The sequence below is a fragment of the Hevea brasiliensis genome, chromosome 9 (assembly GCF_030052815.1).
Source record: "Hevea brasiliensis isolate MT/VB/25A 57/8 chromosome 9, ASM3005281v1, whole genome shotgun sequence".
NCBI classification, from domain to species: Eukaryota; Viridiplantae; Streptophyta; class Magnoliopsida; order Malpighiales; family Euphorbiaceae; genus Hevea; species Hevea brasiliensis.
The window spans coordinates 98,673,395-98,686,607 of record NC_079501.1 but is presented as its reverse complement, the minus strand read 5'-3'; positions in this window follow the sequence as shown (position 1 = coordinate 98,686,607).

The following is a 13,213-nucleotide window of genomic DNA, read 5'->3' as shown; positions in this document are numbered from 1 at the left end:
GAACCGAACCGAACTGAAATAACCGAAATTTTTATAATATAAAACTGAACCGAACCAATTAAATTTTAAAATAGAACCGAATTGATTCGGTTCGGTTCGATTTTTTGGTTTGAATTGAAATATGCTCACCCCTACATTTGTCAATTTAACCCTTAGTCACGGGGTTAAAAGATCCTCTAATTTGTTGGGTTAGAGTTTTTGCTCAAAGAAGCTTCGATCTTGTCTTCCATGGCTCTCCCTTGCCCCTCTCATGTCACGACCCAATCCCATGGGCTGGACCAGCACTAGGATCTGGGCTAGCCTAAAGCTTCCGAGGCCAGTAGTAAGACTAACTATTCCTTAACCCAATCCTAAGTCCCATATTGAGCCCAATTTCAAGAAATCAACCAGATAGAGTATGGTCATAATATGGACCACCCAACGGAAAGTTTTTGACTTACCTGACCTGTAAGCACAATATATATCACTTTAGGGAGCTCAGCTCACCCTCCACATACTCATAATGTTATAAAAATCAAATGGGAGCTCAGCTCCCTTATCCAATCCAATCTATAAATACATGCATTTAATAGATTTACAGATCCAACACGGTATTAAATTACAAATCCAAATCAAATAAAATACTTCTACCACATGCGGAGTTCTAGAATTTAATAAAGTTATACAAAACATAACAGATATTACTAAATGACCTGCGAAAAAGAGACATGGGTTAAAACTCAATCAGAAATCTCCTGTATCCTGAAAAAATAAGTTAAACAGGAGTGAGCGTTCGACTCAAAGAGTAAAATACTGATTTTAAGTATAATTTCTATAGCTATCTAAGGCTAGTGCACCCAAAGGGATGGAATGCAACACGTTCAAAGATTTCATACAAGTCACATCACAGACAGCAAGAAGGTAATTTGGAGTACTCACACACCCATAAAATGTTCAAACAATATATATATATATATGGGAGCTGATCCCCTAGAAAGCTCTTTTAATCCAACCTCTGCTAGCGAGTACATCTTAAGACGAACTTTCTTTTAATAGTCCAAATGCAGGGGCCAGCGAGACCAACTCGAGCCATGCCTATCTCGTTTTAACCACAATAGGATAGGGTCCTAGCGAGTCAAGCTTCAGCTGCGTCTACCCATCCTACCCATATCCAATATCACCACACACACACACACTACCCTCGCACATAGCTCCAAATTACCATAAAACAACATCCATATTCATTTTGTCAATTAAAAATGCAATATAAATAATGCCTAATATTTAACTACCTAAATATATATTTATAAATGATGCATAGGCATGCCTTGAATATGTATAATATTGAAATTATAATTAAAATTAATATTTTATTCACGGACATAAACCAAGGTTACTATGGTGGCTGAGAGGAGGAGAAAGGTTGTCTCGGCTCACCTGACAATTATATTATAATTATTTAATATAATTAACTTAATACAAGCTTAAAAAGAACTAAAGAAACCCTAAGTTATGTCGAAAATTTGACAGAGTTCTCCCTATACTTAGGACATACCCAACCTGCAAAAGGGCTAAAAAATACACTTCTATATCTACAAGTCACACAACCATATCTCAATCACATCACATGGCCCCTTTGGGCCCATCCAAACAGTCAACAACCATAATTTTAAAAAATTACAATTTAGTCCCTACAACTAACCCTTTTTGCAAAAACTACCCAAATGAGCTCTAAAAATTCTAAAATTTTGCCCTGCAATCCTTAGCAATATTACTAAGCTAATATAAAAGAAATTATAATTTTCTAGCTACCCATGAATATTTTATGAAATTTTATTCTAAACTCAGCACTATAAAATTGAAGAAACTTAGAGTTCGGGTTTACCTATGCTAATTCTAACGCTTGGAACACGTCCGAGGCATTTGAAAATAGTAGAGTAGCCTATAACTTTAACTTGATTCCAAAGTGATTCCAACAACTTATCTGCTAAGCCCGAAATTGTAGATCCAGGCGACGGTCGAATTGCCACGAAACTAAAGTACCTACTCAAAGCCCACAACACCAGGGGTTAGACTAATATATTTATATTTACATATAAAATAATTATTTGAAAATTAGGAGTGTTAAATTCTCCCTCCCTTACAGAAAATTTATCCTCGAATTTTACACAAGGCAGAATAAAGAATTACAAAATTACACATTGGACAAGTACGAGTACTTATTGCGCATGTCTTGCTCTGACTCCCAGGTACACTCTTCTACCAATTGGCTCCTCCACAAAACCTTAATCATAGGGATCTGTTTTGACCATAGCTACCTCATGTGAAAGTCCACTATGGCTACTGGCTGCTCCTCAAAGGTTAGGTTTTCCTTCAACTCCACTGTATCGGGTTGTAACACATGGGAAGGATCAAGTATGTACTTCCTAAGTATAGAAATTTGGAACATTGGGTGGACGTGAGAAAAGCTTGGTGGTAACTCCAATCGATAGGCCTCTGCTCTAACTCTATCAATAATCTCAAAAGGCCCTATGAATCGAGATGCGAGTTTGCCCTTCTTCCCAAATCTCATAACTCCCTTCATCGGAGAGACCTTTAGGAATACGTAATTGCCCACTACAAACTCTAAATCCTTTCGCCTAGGATCTGCATAGCTCTTTTATCTGTTGTAGTGTCCTAGCTATCATCATCATTTCATAGCGAAACTCGTACCTTAAACCACTCCTCAAGCTTTTTCTCACATCTTCAGTACTTACTATACCTCCACTATGCTTGACTTGATATCTTATAACTTCAATCAGCTTTGGTGCTTACCTCTCCTTCATTGTGCTCTAACGTATCTCTTAGTGACTTCAGTCCCCATACCTCTGTTTCAACAATCTCTGCTTCCTACAGACATGACTTATGTTCCTTATCTTATAGTATCCTATGAGATATTTTCTTGTAGCACCTATCATAGGTATCTTGTTTGACATCTTTACTTGTCTCATGACCTCAATTTTTAACACCTGTGCATCTTCTCACTCCCATGACACTTCAAATTTCCAATCTACCTTGTGTCATTAGTCAGGTCCTTAGACCAACTCCTGTTCATCTTATGCATCTAGTCCTATAGAGCTCTATCCAAGTGCCAAATGTACCCTACACCATCTATCAACATTAGAAAGTGAATTGGGTCTCTTCTATTATATGACAAAAGTGTTTGTATTCCGTGACAACCCAGTTCATGCGACTTTATCATTTCCCACTCCTCCTCTGGGATGGAAATATCTTGACTTCTTCCTAAAACTTCTTATTATGTGACATACTTCCTGACATATTAACACTTAAATCGTGATTCCATTACTCCTTGAATCTATCATCTCACTATAACTTGTTTTAAACATGCATTAGTGTGTCCCTAGCATACTTATTCTTCTTATTCTCATCATTGTTACTAACTCTACTGAGCTTTTCACCTATCCTTTGGATCTTATCCACTTTCCTTTTTTTTTGTTTTCTGCTAGTGTTGACATCTTTCCAACTTATTGTACTTATTCTTTAACCTTTGTCCTCTCTCACCCTTATGCCTTTCCTTTAAGGATATCCATCCCAACATCTTCTTTGACTTTCTTTTTATCTCTTAGTCCTATCTTGATTATTAGTTCCATTACTTCTGGAATTCTAGCCTTACTATTGGCTATCATACCTTACCCCTCTGTAAGGCATAACATGATCCCGTAGAACACTTAATGAACTACCGAACTTCACCTACCGATAACTCATTAAGTACCCTACAAGGGATTTTAAAACGATTTTCTTACATTTTGGAAGTGGTGAGCATTTTGGTAGAAATTAAAACCATTTATTCAAGGTTTAAATACTAGTAAAAATTTTGTCCATTTTAAATTTTGCCGCAATTTTTATAAAAATTTTGACAGAGTTACGTTTGTAAACTGGAGAAAACAGTTCTTCAATTACCTAAAAAAAAGCACTTCCAAAAATATTTCACAACTCCCAACCTTCAATAACTCAATCACTCAGTTCAACACACTTCAAAAAAATTTCACAATACAATTCAAGACTTATCATCTCAAAATATTTAATATCTCCATTCCCAAGGCATAAAGCAGGAAATTTATATGTACAAATATTAAATTTACAGAAAAAAAAATCCAAAATAATATTATTACAATTTATTTACAAACTGCTCGACTTACATTGATACACAACATTTCTATATTTACATCAAAATTATTTACAAGGGTATAAAATAATACCCATACAAAATGTTTAGGGGTCCACAATTCGATAGCAGCTCACTCTGCTGCTTTCTCCTTGCTCTTATCTGCGACAGCAAAATAAGCTATCGCTGAGTATAAAATACTCAGTAGTGCACAATAAAAATTTAAAATGCAATATATAAATCATTCATTGCCAAAACACAATTTAAATATTTCTCAGTCATATTTCGCAAATCTCAAAGCTCATAACAACACCATTTTGTCAAATAATCTATTAAACACAGTTTAGTCAAACAATTTCATAAACACAGTGTTGCCAAAGTCATACACAACTTAAGCCATGACACAAAATTTCCGATCAATGCCGTGTTGTACACTATGACAAAGCAATCTCAACCCCATTAATCGAAATCAATGAGGGAGGTGGCTAGCTAGCTAATGAGTACTCATCCGATCTCAACCTCAACTGGCAAGCCAGAGATGGAGGAAAATAAACGATCTCAACCCCATAAATGGAGGAGGAATAATGTGATACTGTCATGCTAAGTGTGAACATAAAATCAATTCAAAACAATTTATATAAACAATTTATGAGAAATTTGATCAATTTCCAAAGTCACGTTTACGATTACAAAATGGCAACACAGTACATAATTAATCAAAGAAGTCAAATTTTTGAGATTAAAATATTTAAACAATTATTATTGTGCACAAACCTGACTTGAGTCGCCTTTAAGCCTTGACTCAGTCTCTTCGAATTTCCAAGTCTTTTTCAGCTGAAACACACAGTTTCACAGTGTTTCAGTACCATAACTTAGCATAAATCTAAAAATAAATTTCACTCAATTTTTACCTAGCTTTAATGTGCTAATTTCGACGTTCTCGAAGTTTTTGTGTTTCAGGTTACTATCCACAACACTATTCAAGTCAAATTGTTGACTTTTTAAGGCTTAATAGGTATGGGAACTCCAACTTCACCCACATACCACATTTTGGTCATTAAATTTGTTGGTTTTGGTCATTTTCTCAAAGCTTAAATCCTTTTGGCCAAATTGTCAAATTTTCAGTTTTGGTGCTCCAAGTTGCACTGTTCCATTGGCAATTTTACTGTTGGAATTTGGCAAAACTTCCTCCATAGAAAATGTTCCTTAATATCTTAAGTTTATTCTCATTTTTTAATAACCCCAATTGGAGTTTTGTAGCTCAAGTTATGCCCCTTTGAATCAGGGCTGTTGGATGGAACATAACCCAGATTTTCTGGGCAAAGTTGAGTGCTGGCAGATTTGAGTCACCAACTTGGGGTGGCCAAATGGCTTGGTTGCTGGCAGAATTTGGACTTGTGTTCTTCATGAAAGTTTTAGGTCTATATGTGATCTAACTACTGGTAAAATTTCAGATCAATTTGACCTGCCTAGCTCGAGTTATGACCAAATGAACAAACACTGTTCACTTGGTCAGTTTGTACAGTGGCAGCCTGCTCTCATTTCACTTTGGTCAATTGGTTCACTAAGTTTTAGTCAATTTTTGGCCATGGTTCCTTAATGAAAATTGTGGCATTTTATGTCTATTTTCATCTCCAATTGATGGCATATCAATTGGACTTGTAAAATTTCCGTTTTGGTCCTTCAAAGTTGGCTTGGTCATGCTGCTAGCAGCATGACCATTTACCCTACGAATTTGACTTCCATTCCAACAATTCCCACACATCTCCTTTGGTCATTATTGACCATTTTTCTCTTCACAATAGGTCAAAGTTATCATTTATGCATTTCTCCAAAATTTGCCTCAAAACCCTAGGCCTCCTAATCCTAATCTCACTACTTATTACAATTAATCACATTTATGCATTTCCATCATACTACCATACTCATATAAGTTTACTAGCACCTTTAATTCATTTAAAATACATCAAACTCTCATACATCCATGGATGGCAGAAATTTCAGTAATGGTCCCTCACATTTTTTTTTCATTTCTTTAGTTTCTAGTTAATTAGGCTAATAACACAACTAATTCAACAAAAGAAATCAAATTTAATCTACTAACCTTAGTGCAGAATTTCTTTCCTTTCTTCCTTTTTTTTTTTGTTGTTAAGTCTTCTATCAAGGCTTGAAATCAAGGTTTAATATTGGAGGTTTAACTTTCTATGGTGGAATTAGGGATTTGATTAAGCTCAAAATAAGCTTTAATGGAGGTTTTGGGTGAGGGAGAGGGAAGATGAAAGTGAGGCGGCAACCAAGGGAGAAGAAGAAGGATTTTTCTAATTTTTTTTTCTTTTTATTTTCTTTTATCTTTATCCCTTTTAGAAGACCAAAAATCCAATTTAATAAATAATTTAATTAATTTGTTTATGACATCATGCATGAGGTCATGCATGATGTCATCACCTTTTTTACTTTTTCATTTTCCTCTTTTTTTTTTCTATTTTTCTATTAGTTCTTTAATTTAATTCTCGATTCTGAAATTTTCTTTTCCCCGATTTTATTTGACAGTTAGGTCAGGAGTCAGCTCTCAGGCTCAATTGACCAAATTGCCCCTCGTCGGTTCATCCCTGTTTGCAAATAATTCAATATTTCTTCCGGCTCCCTGACCTAATTATTTGACTGGCTTAACAGTTCATTTTCGTGATTTTCTCTTTTTCACTGTGTTCATAATGGTCCTAAGGACCACGGCGTCACATTTTACGATTCGAAATTTGAGTTTAAAACGACTTCGCAGTCGTTCCCGAGGAGGTCACCCATCGTTGTGACTCTCGGCTCGTTTAACTTCTTATGTTCTGTTTTTCTTATTTATACTTAACTAATTGAACATTACTAATTATTTGTGTTTATGGCTTCTCTAATTGACTTAAGTGTGGTTCTAATCCCCTTAATTGTCCGGACCGACACCGGTCACCAGAACAGTGAAATATACCAGGCTATACAAATAGGGGTGTTACATTGGGGTGTTACATTGGCTCCTACCAGCACATCCTTCACATCATGTAACACTTGTAATTGACCATAGAAAATTCTTCTCGTATTTCCTTTCCCAACTTGACTATCAGAACATTATCATTCCCTACTACCCTTTGAAGGAAATCGCTCATCATGGTTAGATAGAAGCCTTGAAACTATAAGTTTCACCTAAACTAACATGGTTGTGGGAAAAATGTGCTAGGCTATAATTTTGGTCAAGATACTTCACGTGTTCATTCTCCTTAATACAACTACACATACTGTCCACGGCTCTCCAGACTTCAGTCTCAAATCTACCCATCAGCAATAATTTCACCCACTATAACTTATCCATAAATAGCACTTCCTCCAGCTCATAGTTTAGAAAGGTTGCAAACATTGGTAACTAACTTGATATAACTCCAGTCGCTATCCTAATTGTCTTTTCATCCTTGACATTAGGTATGTACTTACCGTCATTTTCGCCTCAAAAGATTGGATACGTACTAACGTCCATCAAAATTTCAACTAATTGGGTCACTTTGACACGACCTCTCTTTTTAATTTAATCTCCTAAGATCGAAATACAAGCTAATTGGAAAGAAGGAGAAATCTTCTCCCACCATTTATGGTATACCATTGTTTGATAAACAAGGTTTAGCTCATACCATTTAGTCTTCCGTTTTAGTTTCATTACTTCTTTGCAGTTGTTGTCTTTTATCATAAGATATCAACTATACCTATCCATGTCATATTGTTACCCCATCCAACATATCACCTTGGAATTTATAATCTCTTTTATTCTCCATTTGTTCTCTATACTTATTATTATTTGTCTAATGCACATTATACCTAGTTATGTTCTGGAAGATAAAGCAGTAATAGATAGATTCTTTCAGATATACTCCAATCTTACTAATAATCACTCCTATAATCCATATACTTCTTAATAACTTATAATTACATCTACACCCACTTTGTCCTATTTTGACCTTTATTAGTGTTCTACTACATATTATCATACTATCATTTTTTGTTTTACATAATTATTCTATCGGTTACACTGAAAATATCTGTCCAACTCCAATTATAGACTCTAGGCCTCACCATTCTGAATTTTAACATTAAGCCTCTATAACATTATCCCTCATTCTTTTTCCTCATCTTGCATATTTAAATCCCTTATGTTGGCTTTTATTCAGCTTACTCCTCCCAACTTTGCTTCTTTGTCTTATAAGATAATTCAAGTTACCACAACACTCTACAGCTACTACCTACTTTGGTTGCACACCTCACCTAACTTTCTGTTATCACCTCCTTATTATAACTTGGGGACAGAAAATAGACAATGTCTAATCCAGATCCTACAACTCTAAGCTCCAGGTTCAGGTTCCTAACACTGCATCAACTACGACCTGCTCTAAGTTTGACACTTCTAGGTTTTTTACCTTAACAAACGTTATCCCTAATGTCATCCATTTCTAAACTCTCTATCCTTGCCTTTCTGTTTATCTCATTTACCTTCCCGAGAACCACATTTGCCTCCTCTATATCTTGGCTCCATTCTTCCCATTCTTATCCTAATCTGGGCTTTTCAGTTCATTCTTTAACCAAATTCTTTTATCTTACTCGAATCCAAACTTTGACTATTTTATTCTTTAGCTCTACTCTCTTTCTTAACTTGACTGTCCTATTAGAAACATATACCTTTTTCACTATTCCTATCACGTCATCTACACCTCGATGCTACTCAAATTTGGCCCTTTAATCATTTTATCTAATACTTCTACTAGCATTTAGGTTATCTCTTCTGTTGCATTTGAACCAACTATTTAATCTTCTCCTTTTACACCCCTTTTTATATACATATTTTATGATTTATTGATGCTAACTTCTGTCATTTTCTTTTTCTTTATTTGAAGTATACTTTTGTCTTGAGTAATAAGAAGCTAAGGATGAACTCAGGGAATAACAGTCATACATTCCCTATTTGATCTCTGGTCCTACCCCTTTGGACTGCATACTACCTCCTACTATCTGAAGGAGGGGATCTATAGCAATTCTAATTTCCCCTATCCATTTAATTAGCCAAAACAATGTCAGATTATTTACATTTTTATCATACCACAACTCTTTAAATCATCATTCACAGTTTTCGACCTTCTTTAGGTAGTAGGGTTGTACTTGCACCTTACTAACACATGCAAGGCATACTATTCTCACTAAGCTTTAGGCAAAATGCCTTTTGTAATGCCAAAACTGTCCAAAATCCTACACTGAAGACCAGATGGTCACCTTTACCTTGCATCTAATTTGAAACCTCTGGTCTGATGGCAACTCTTGATGTAACTCTAGCTCATGCTAGGGTAACTAAGTCACTGACTCTAGTTACCAAGCAACTGTGACCTTTTGATATTCTGACTCTAGACCCCTAACTAAGAGTTTCCAACTCCTCTACAGATGTAGAATTCTGTTATGGCATAACTGTACTAAAATAGAGGTTGTTTATAAACACCCTAATCATGGTGCATCACGGAGAAGCACATAGCTCTACACAATAATCCCATGTCATTATTGTAATCTGCAACTTACAGCACAAACATCGAGAATATTGTATAGTTACTATGGTACATCCCGACATACTAGATCTGTTGATCTCTTATCTCTTTTGAATCCGCTGATAGCATGAACTTACTATGACTAGGCTATCCACCGATGACTGCCAGCAGTGGTACCCTCACTCTCACTTAGGGTAGCTATATTGCTAAAAATCACCTTTATGTCGTCATGTCTTGCACCAAATAGGCACGCCACTTAAACCCATACTGACAAAAACATAGCATTTCTTGGAGTACGTATCCTCATGGCAGACCTCAATATGTCTGCTAACTCTATTTCACATCTCTGTGTACTCCACGAAAATTAAGACACTAACTGAATCACTCTTATATTATCTGAGGTATAACGCAGAAGCTAAAAACAAAGAGTTATAGAAAAAGATGAAATAAAATCCTATACTACGCATGTGACAACTCTAGGTGCACACTTTCCCATGAATCTAAAGCCTAAGCTCTGATATCATAATTGTCACGACCCGATCCCACGGGTCGGACTAGCACTAGGACTTGGGCTAGCATAAAGCCCCCGAGGCCCGTAGTAAGTCTAACTACTCCTTAACCCAATCTTAAGGCTCATATTGAGCCCAATTTCAAGAAATTAACTGGACAAAGTCCGGCCATAACACGGACCACCTAACGGAGAGTTTTTTACTCACCCAACCTGTAAGCACAATATATATCACTTTGGAGAGCTCAGCTCACCCTCCACATACTCATCATATCATAAAATCAAATGGGAGCTCAGCTCCCTCATCCAATCCAATCATACATGCATTTAATAGATTTACAGATCCAACACGACATTATATTACAGACCCAAATCAAATAAAATACTTATAACACATGTGGAGTTCTAGAATTTAATAAAGTTATACAAAACATAACAGATTTACTAAAAGACCTGTGAAAAGGAGAGATAGATTAAAACTCAACCAGAAATCTCTTGTATCCTGGAAAAATAAGGTGAACAGGAGTGAGCGTTCGACTCAGAGAGTAAAATATTAATTTTAAATACAATTTTTATAGCTATCTAAGGCTAGTACACCCTAAGGGATGGAATGGAACACCTTTAAAGATTTCATACAAGTCACATCATAGACAGCAAGAAGGAAATTTAGAGCACTCACACACCTATAAAATGTTCAAACAATATATATATATGGGAGCTAATCCCCTAAACAGCTCTCTTAAATCTAAACTCTGCCAGCAAGTACATCTCAAGCTGGACTTTCTCTTAATAGTCCAAATGCGGGGGCTAGCGAGATCAACTCGAGCCATGCCTACCCCGTCTTAACCACAATAGGATCAGGTCTCAGTGAGTCAAGCTCCAGTCGCATCTACCGGTCCTACCCATATCCAATATCACCACACACACACACTACCCATACACATAGCTCTAAATTACCATAAAACAACATCTATATTCATTTCATCAATTAAAAATGCAATATATATCATGCCTAGTATTTAACTACGTAAATATATATTTATAAATGATGCATGGGAATGCCAATATTGAAATTATAATTAAAATCAATATTTTACTCACAAACGTAAACCAAGGTCACTATGGTGGCTAGGTGAAGGAGGAAGGCTGTCTTGGCTCACCTGACAATTACATTATAATTACTTAATATAAGTGACTCAATACAAGCTTAAAAAGAACTAAAGACACCCTAAGTTGTGCCGAAAATCTGGCAAATTTCCTCCTATACCTAGGACCTATCTAACCTGTAAAATGGCTCAAAAATATACTTCTATATCCACAAGTCACACAACCATATCTCAATCACATCACATGTCCCCTCCTGGGCCCATCCAAATAGTTAACAACCATAATTTTGAAAAATTATAATTTAGTCCCTGCAATTAACCATTTTTTCCAAAAACTACCTAAACGAGCTCTAAAAATTTTAAAATTTTACCTCGCGGTCCTTAGCAATATTACTAAACTAATAAAAAAGAAATTATAATTTTTTAGCTACCTACGAATATTTTATAAAATTTTATTCTAAACCCAACACTATAAAATTGAAGAAACTCGGAGTTCGGGTTTATCTATGCCAATTCTGATACTTAGAACACATCCGGGGCTTCTGAAAATGATGGGGCATCCTATAACTTTAACCTGATTCTGAAGTGATTATGACAGTTTATCTGCTCGGCTCCAAATTATAGATCCGGGCGACGGTCAAATTGCCACGAAACAAAAGTACCTACGCAAAACCCACAACACTAAGGGTTAGACTAAAATATTTATATTTACATATAAATTAATTATTTAAAAATTATGAGTGTTACATCTCAGGTAGGGGAGGAGCCTCCTTCCTTGGCCAGTCGTGGGTGTTACATTCCCCACTATTAGTTGGGGTGTGTAACAATTGGATGAGGAAGATGGCCTTAAATATGAGGGTAATGCTGCTTTGTTTTGTTGCTTTTATTGTGTGGCTGTTTCAAGTTAGAGGCATGAGGCAAAGACATTCGTTTACGAGCTAAATCTAGTGGTAGGGAGCAAATGGGTCGCTGATGGGAATAGTCTTTATTGCCCCATGTCCTTTACTGGTGCAGTCTACCAACTGCTAGGAAACCACCTCTCTAGTCATCTTCTTGGGTTCCAGGGCCTGGATCATTTCTTGTGATGGCCCTCTTTAATGTCTAGCTTACTAACTCCTTCGATCTTGCTAGGGAATGGCTCATCCGAATGTTGTATGCCTCAACTTTGAGTTTTCTATGGTAGGAGGAGTTCAAACGGCATAATTTATGACTACTTTGTGCTACCGAATTGTGGTTTGCTAAGTGAATTGAGCTTTTTGTAATGGGTTATGTTATAGGATAGATTTAGGGCTTATTCTTGGCCAAGGACCTTTATGGTTATCTCTATGTACTTAGGCTCTAGCCCTTCCTTTTTCCAACGAGACTACTATATTTGATAAAAAAAAAATAATGATAATAAAAAATTAATAACAAATGTATTCATAATAATAAATTTTAAAGATGAAATAATAAAAATTATTTTAAAGAGTATTAAAATATTTTCACTTATCATTAATAGTAAAAATTAAGAAGGATAGATGTAGAAAGATGAAATCAAAATTTAGAGTGGTTTTTATTCATTTATTTATTCATATAATCTATAGAAAATGGAAATGTTTGGTAGAGGTTGGTGAAGAGTATGACATTGGGTTCTGAATTTTTCCTTCCCTTGAGCATAAATAAAATAAAATCCTCACTTCGAGAAGAATGGTCAAAATCATTTTGGTCCATAATAGTTGCCGTCCCCATCCATGATTGCCGTGTGGTAGGTAAGGCGTTGCCTTCAGCGATTAGTTAGGCGTAGCCAATCAATGCGCGAAGCTTGTTTTCTAAGTTCAAAATCACCATCATCCCATTTCACTTTCCTTTTCCTTATCTTCATTTATTTTTAACCCAAATTTCTAATTTCGTTTCATCAATCAAA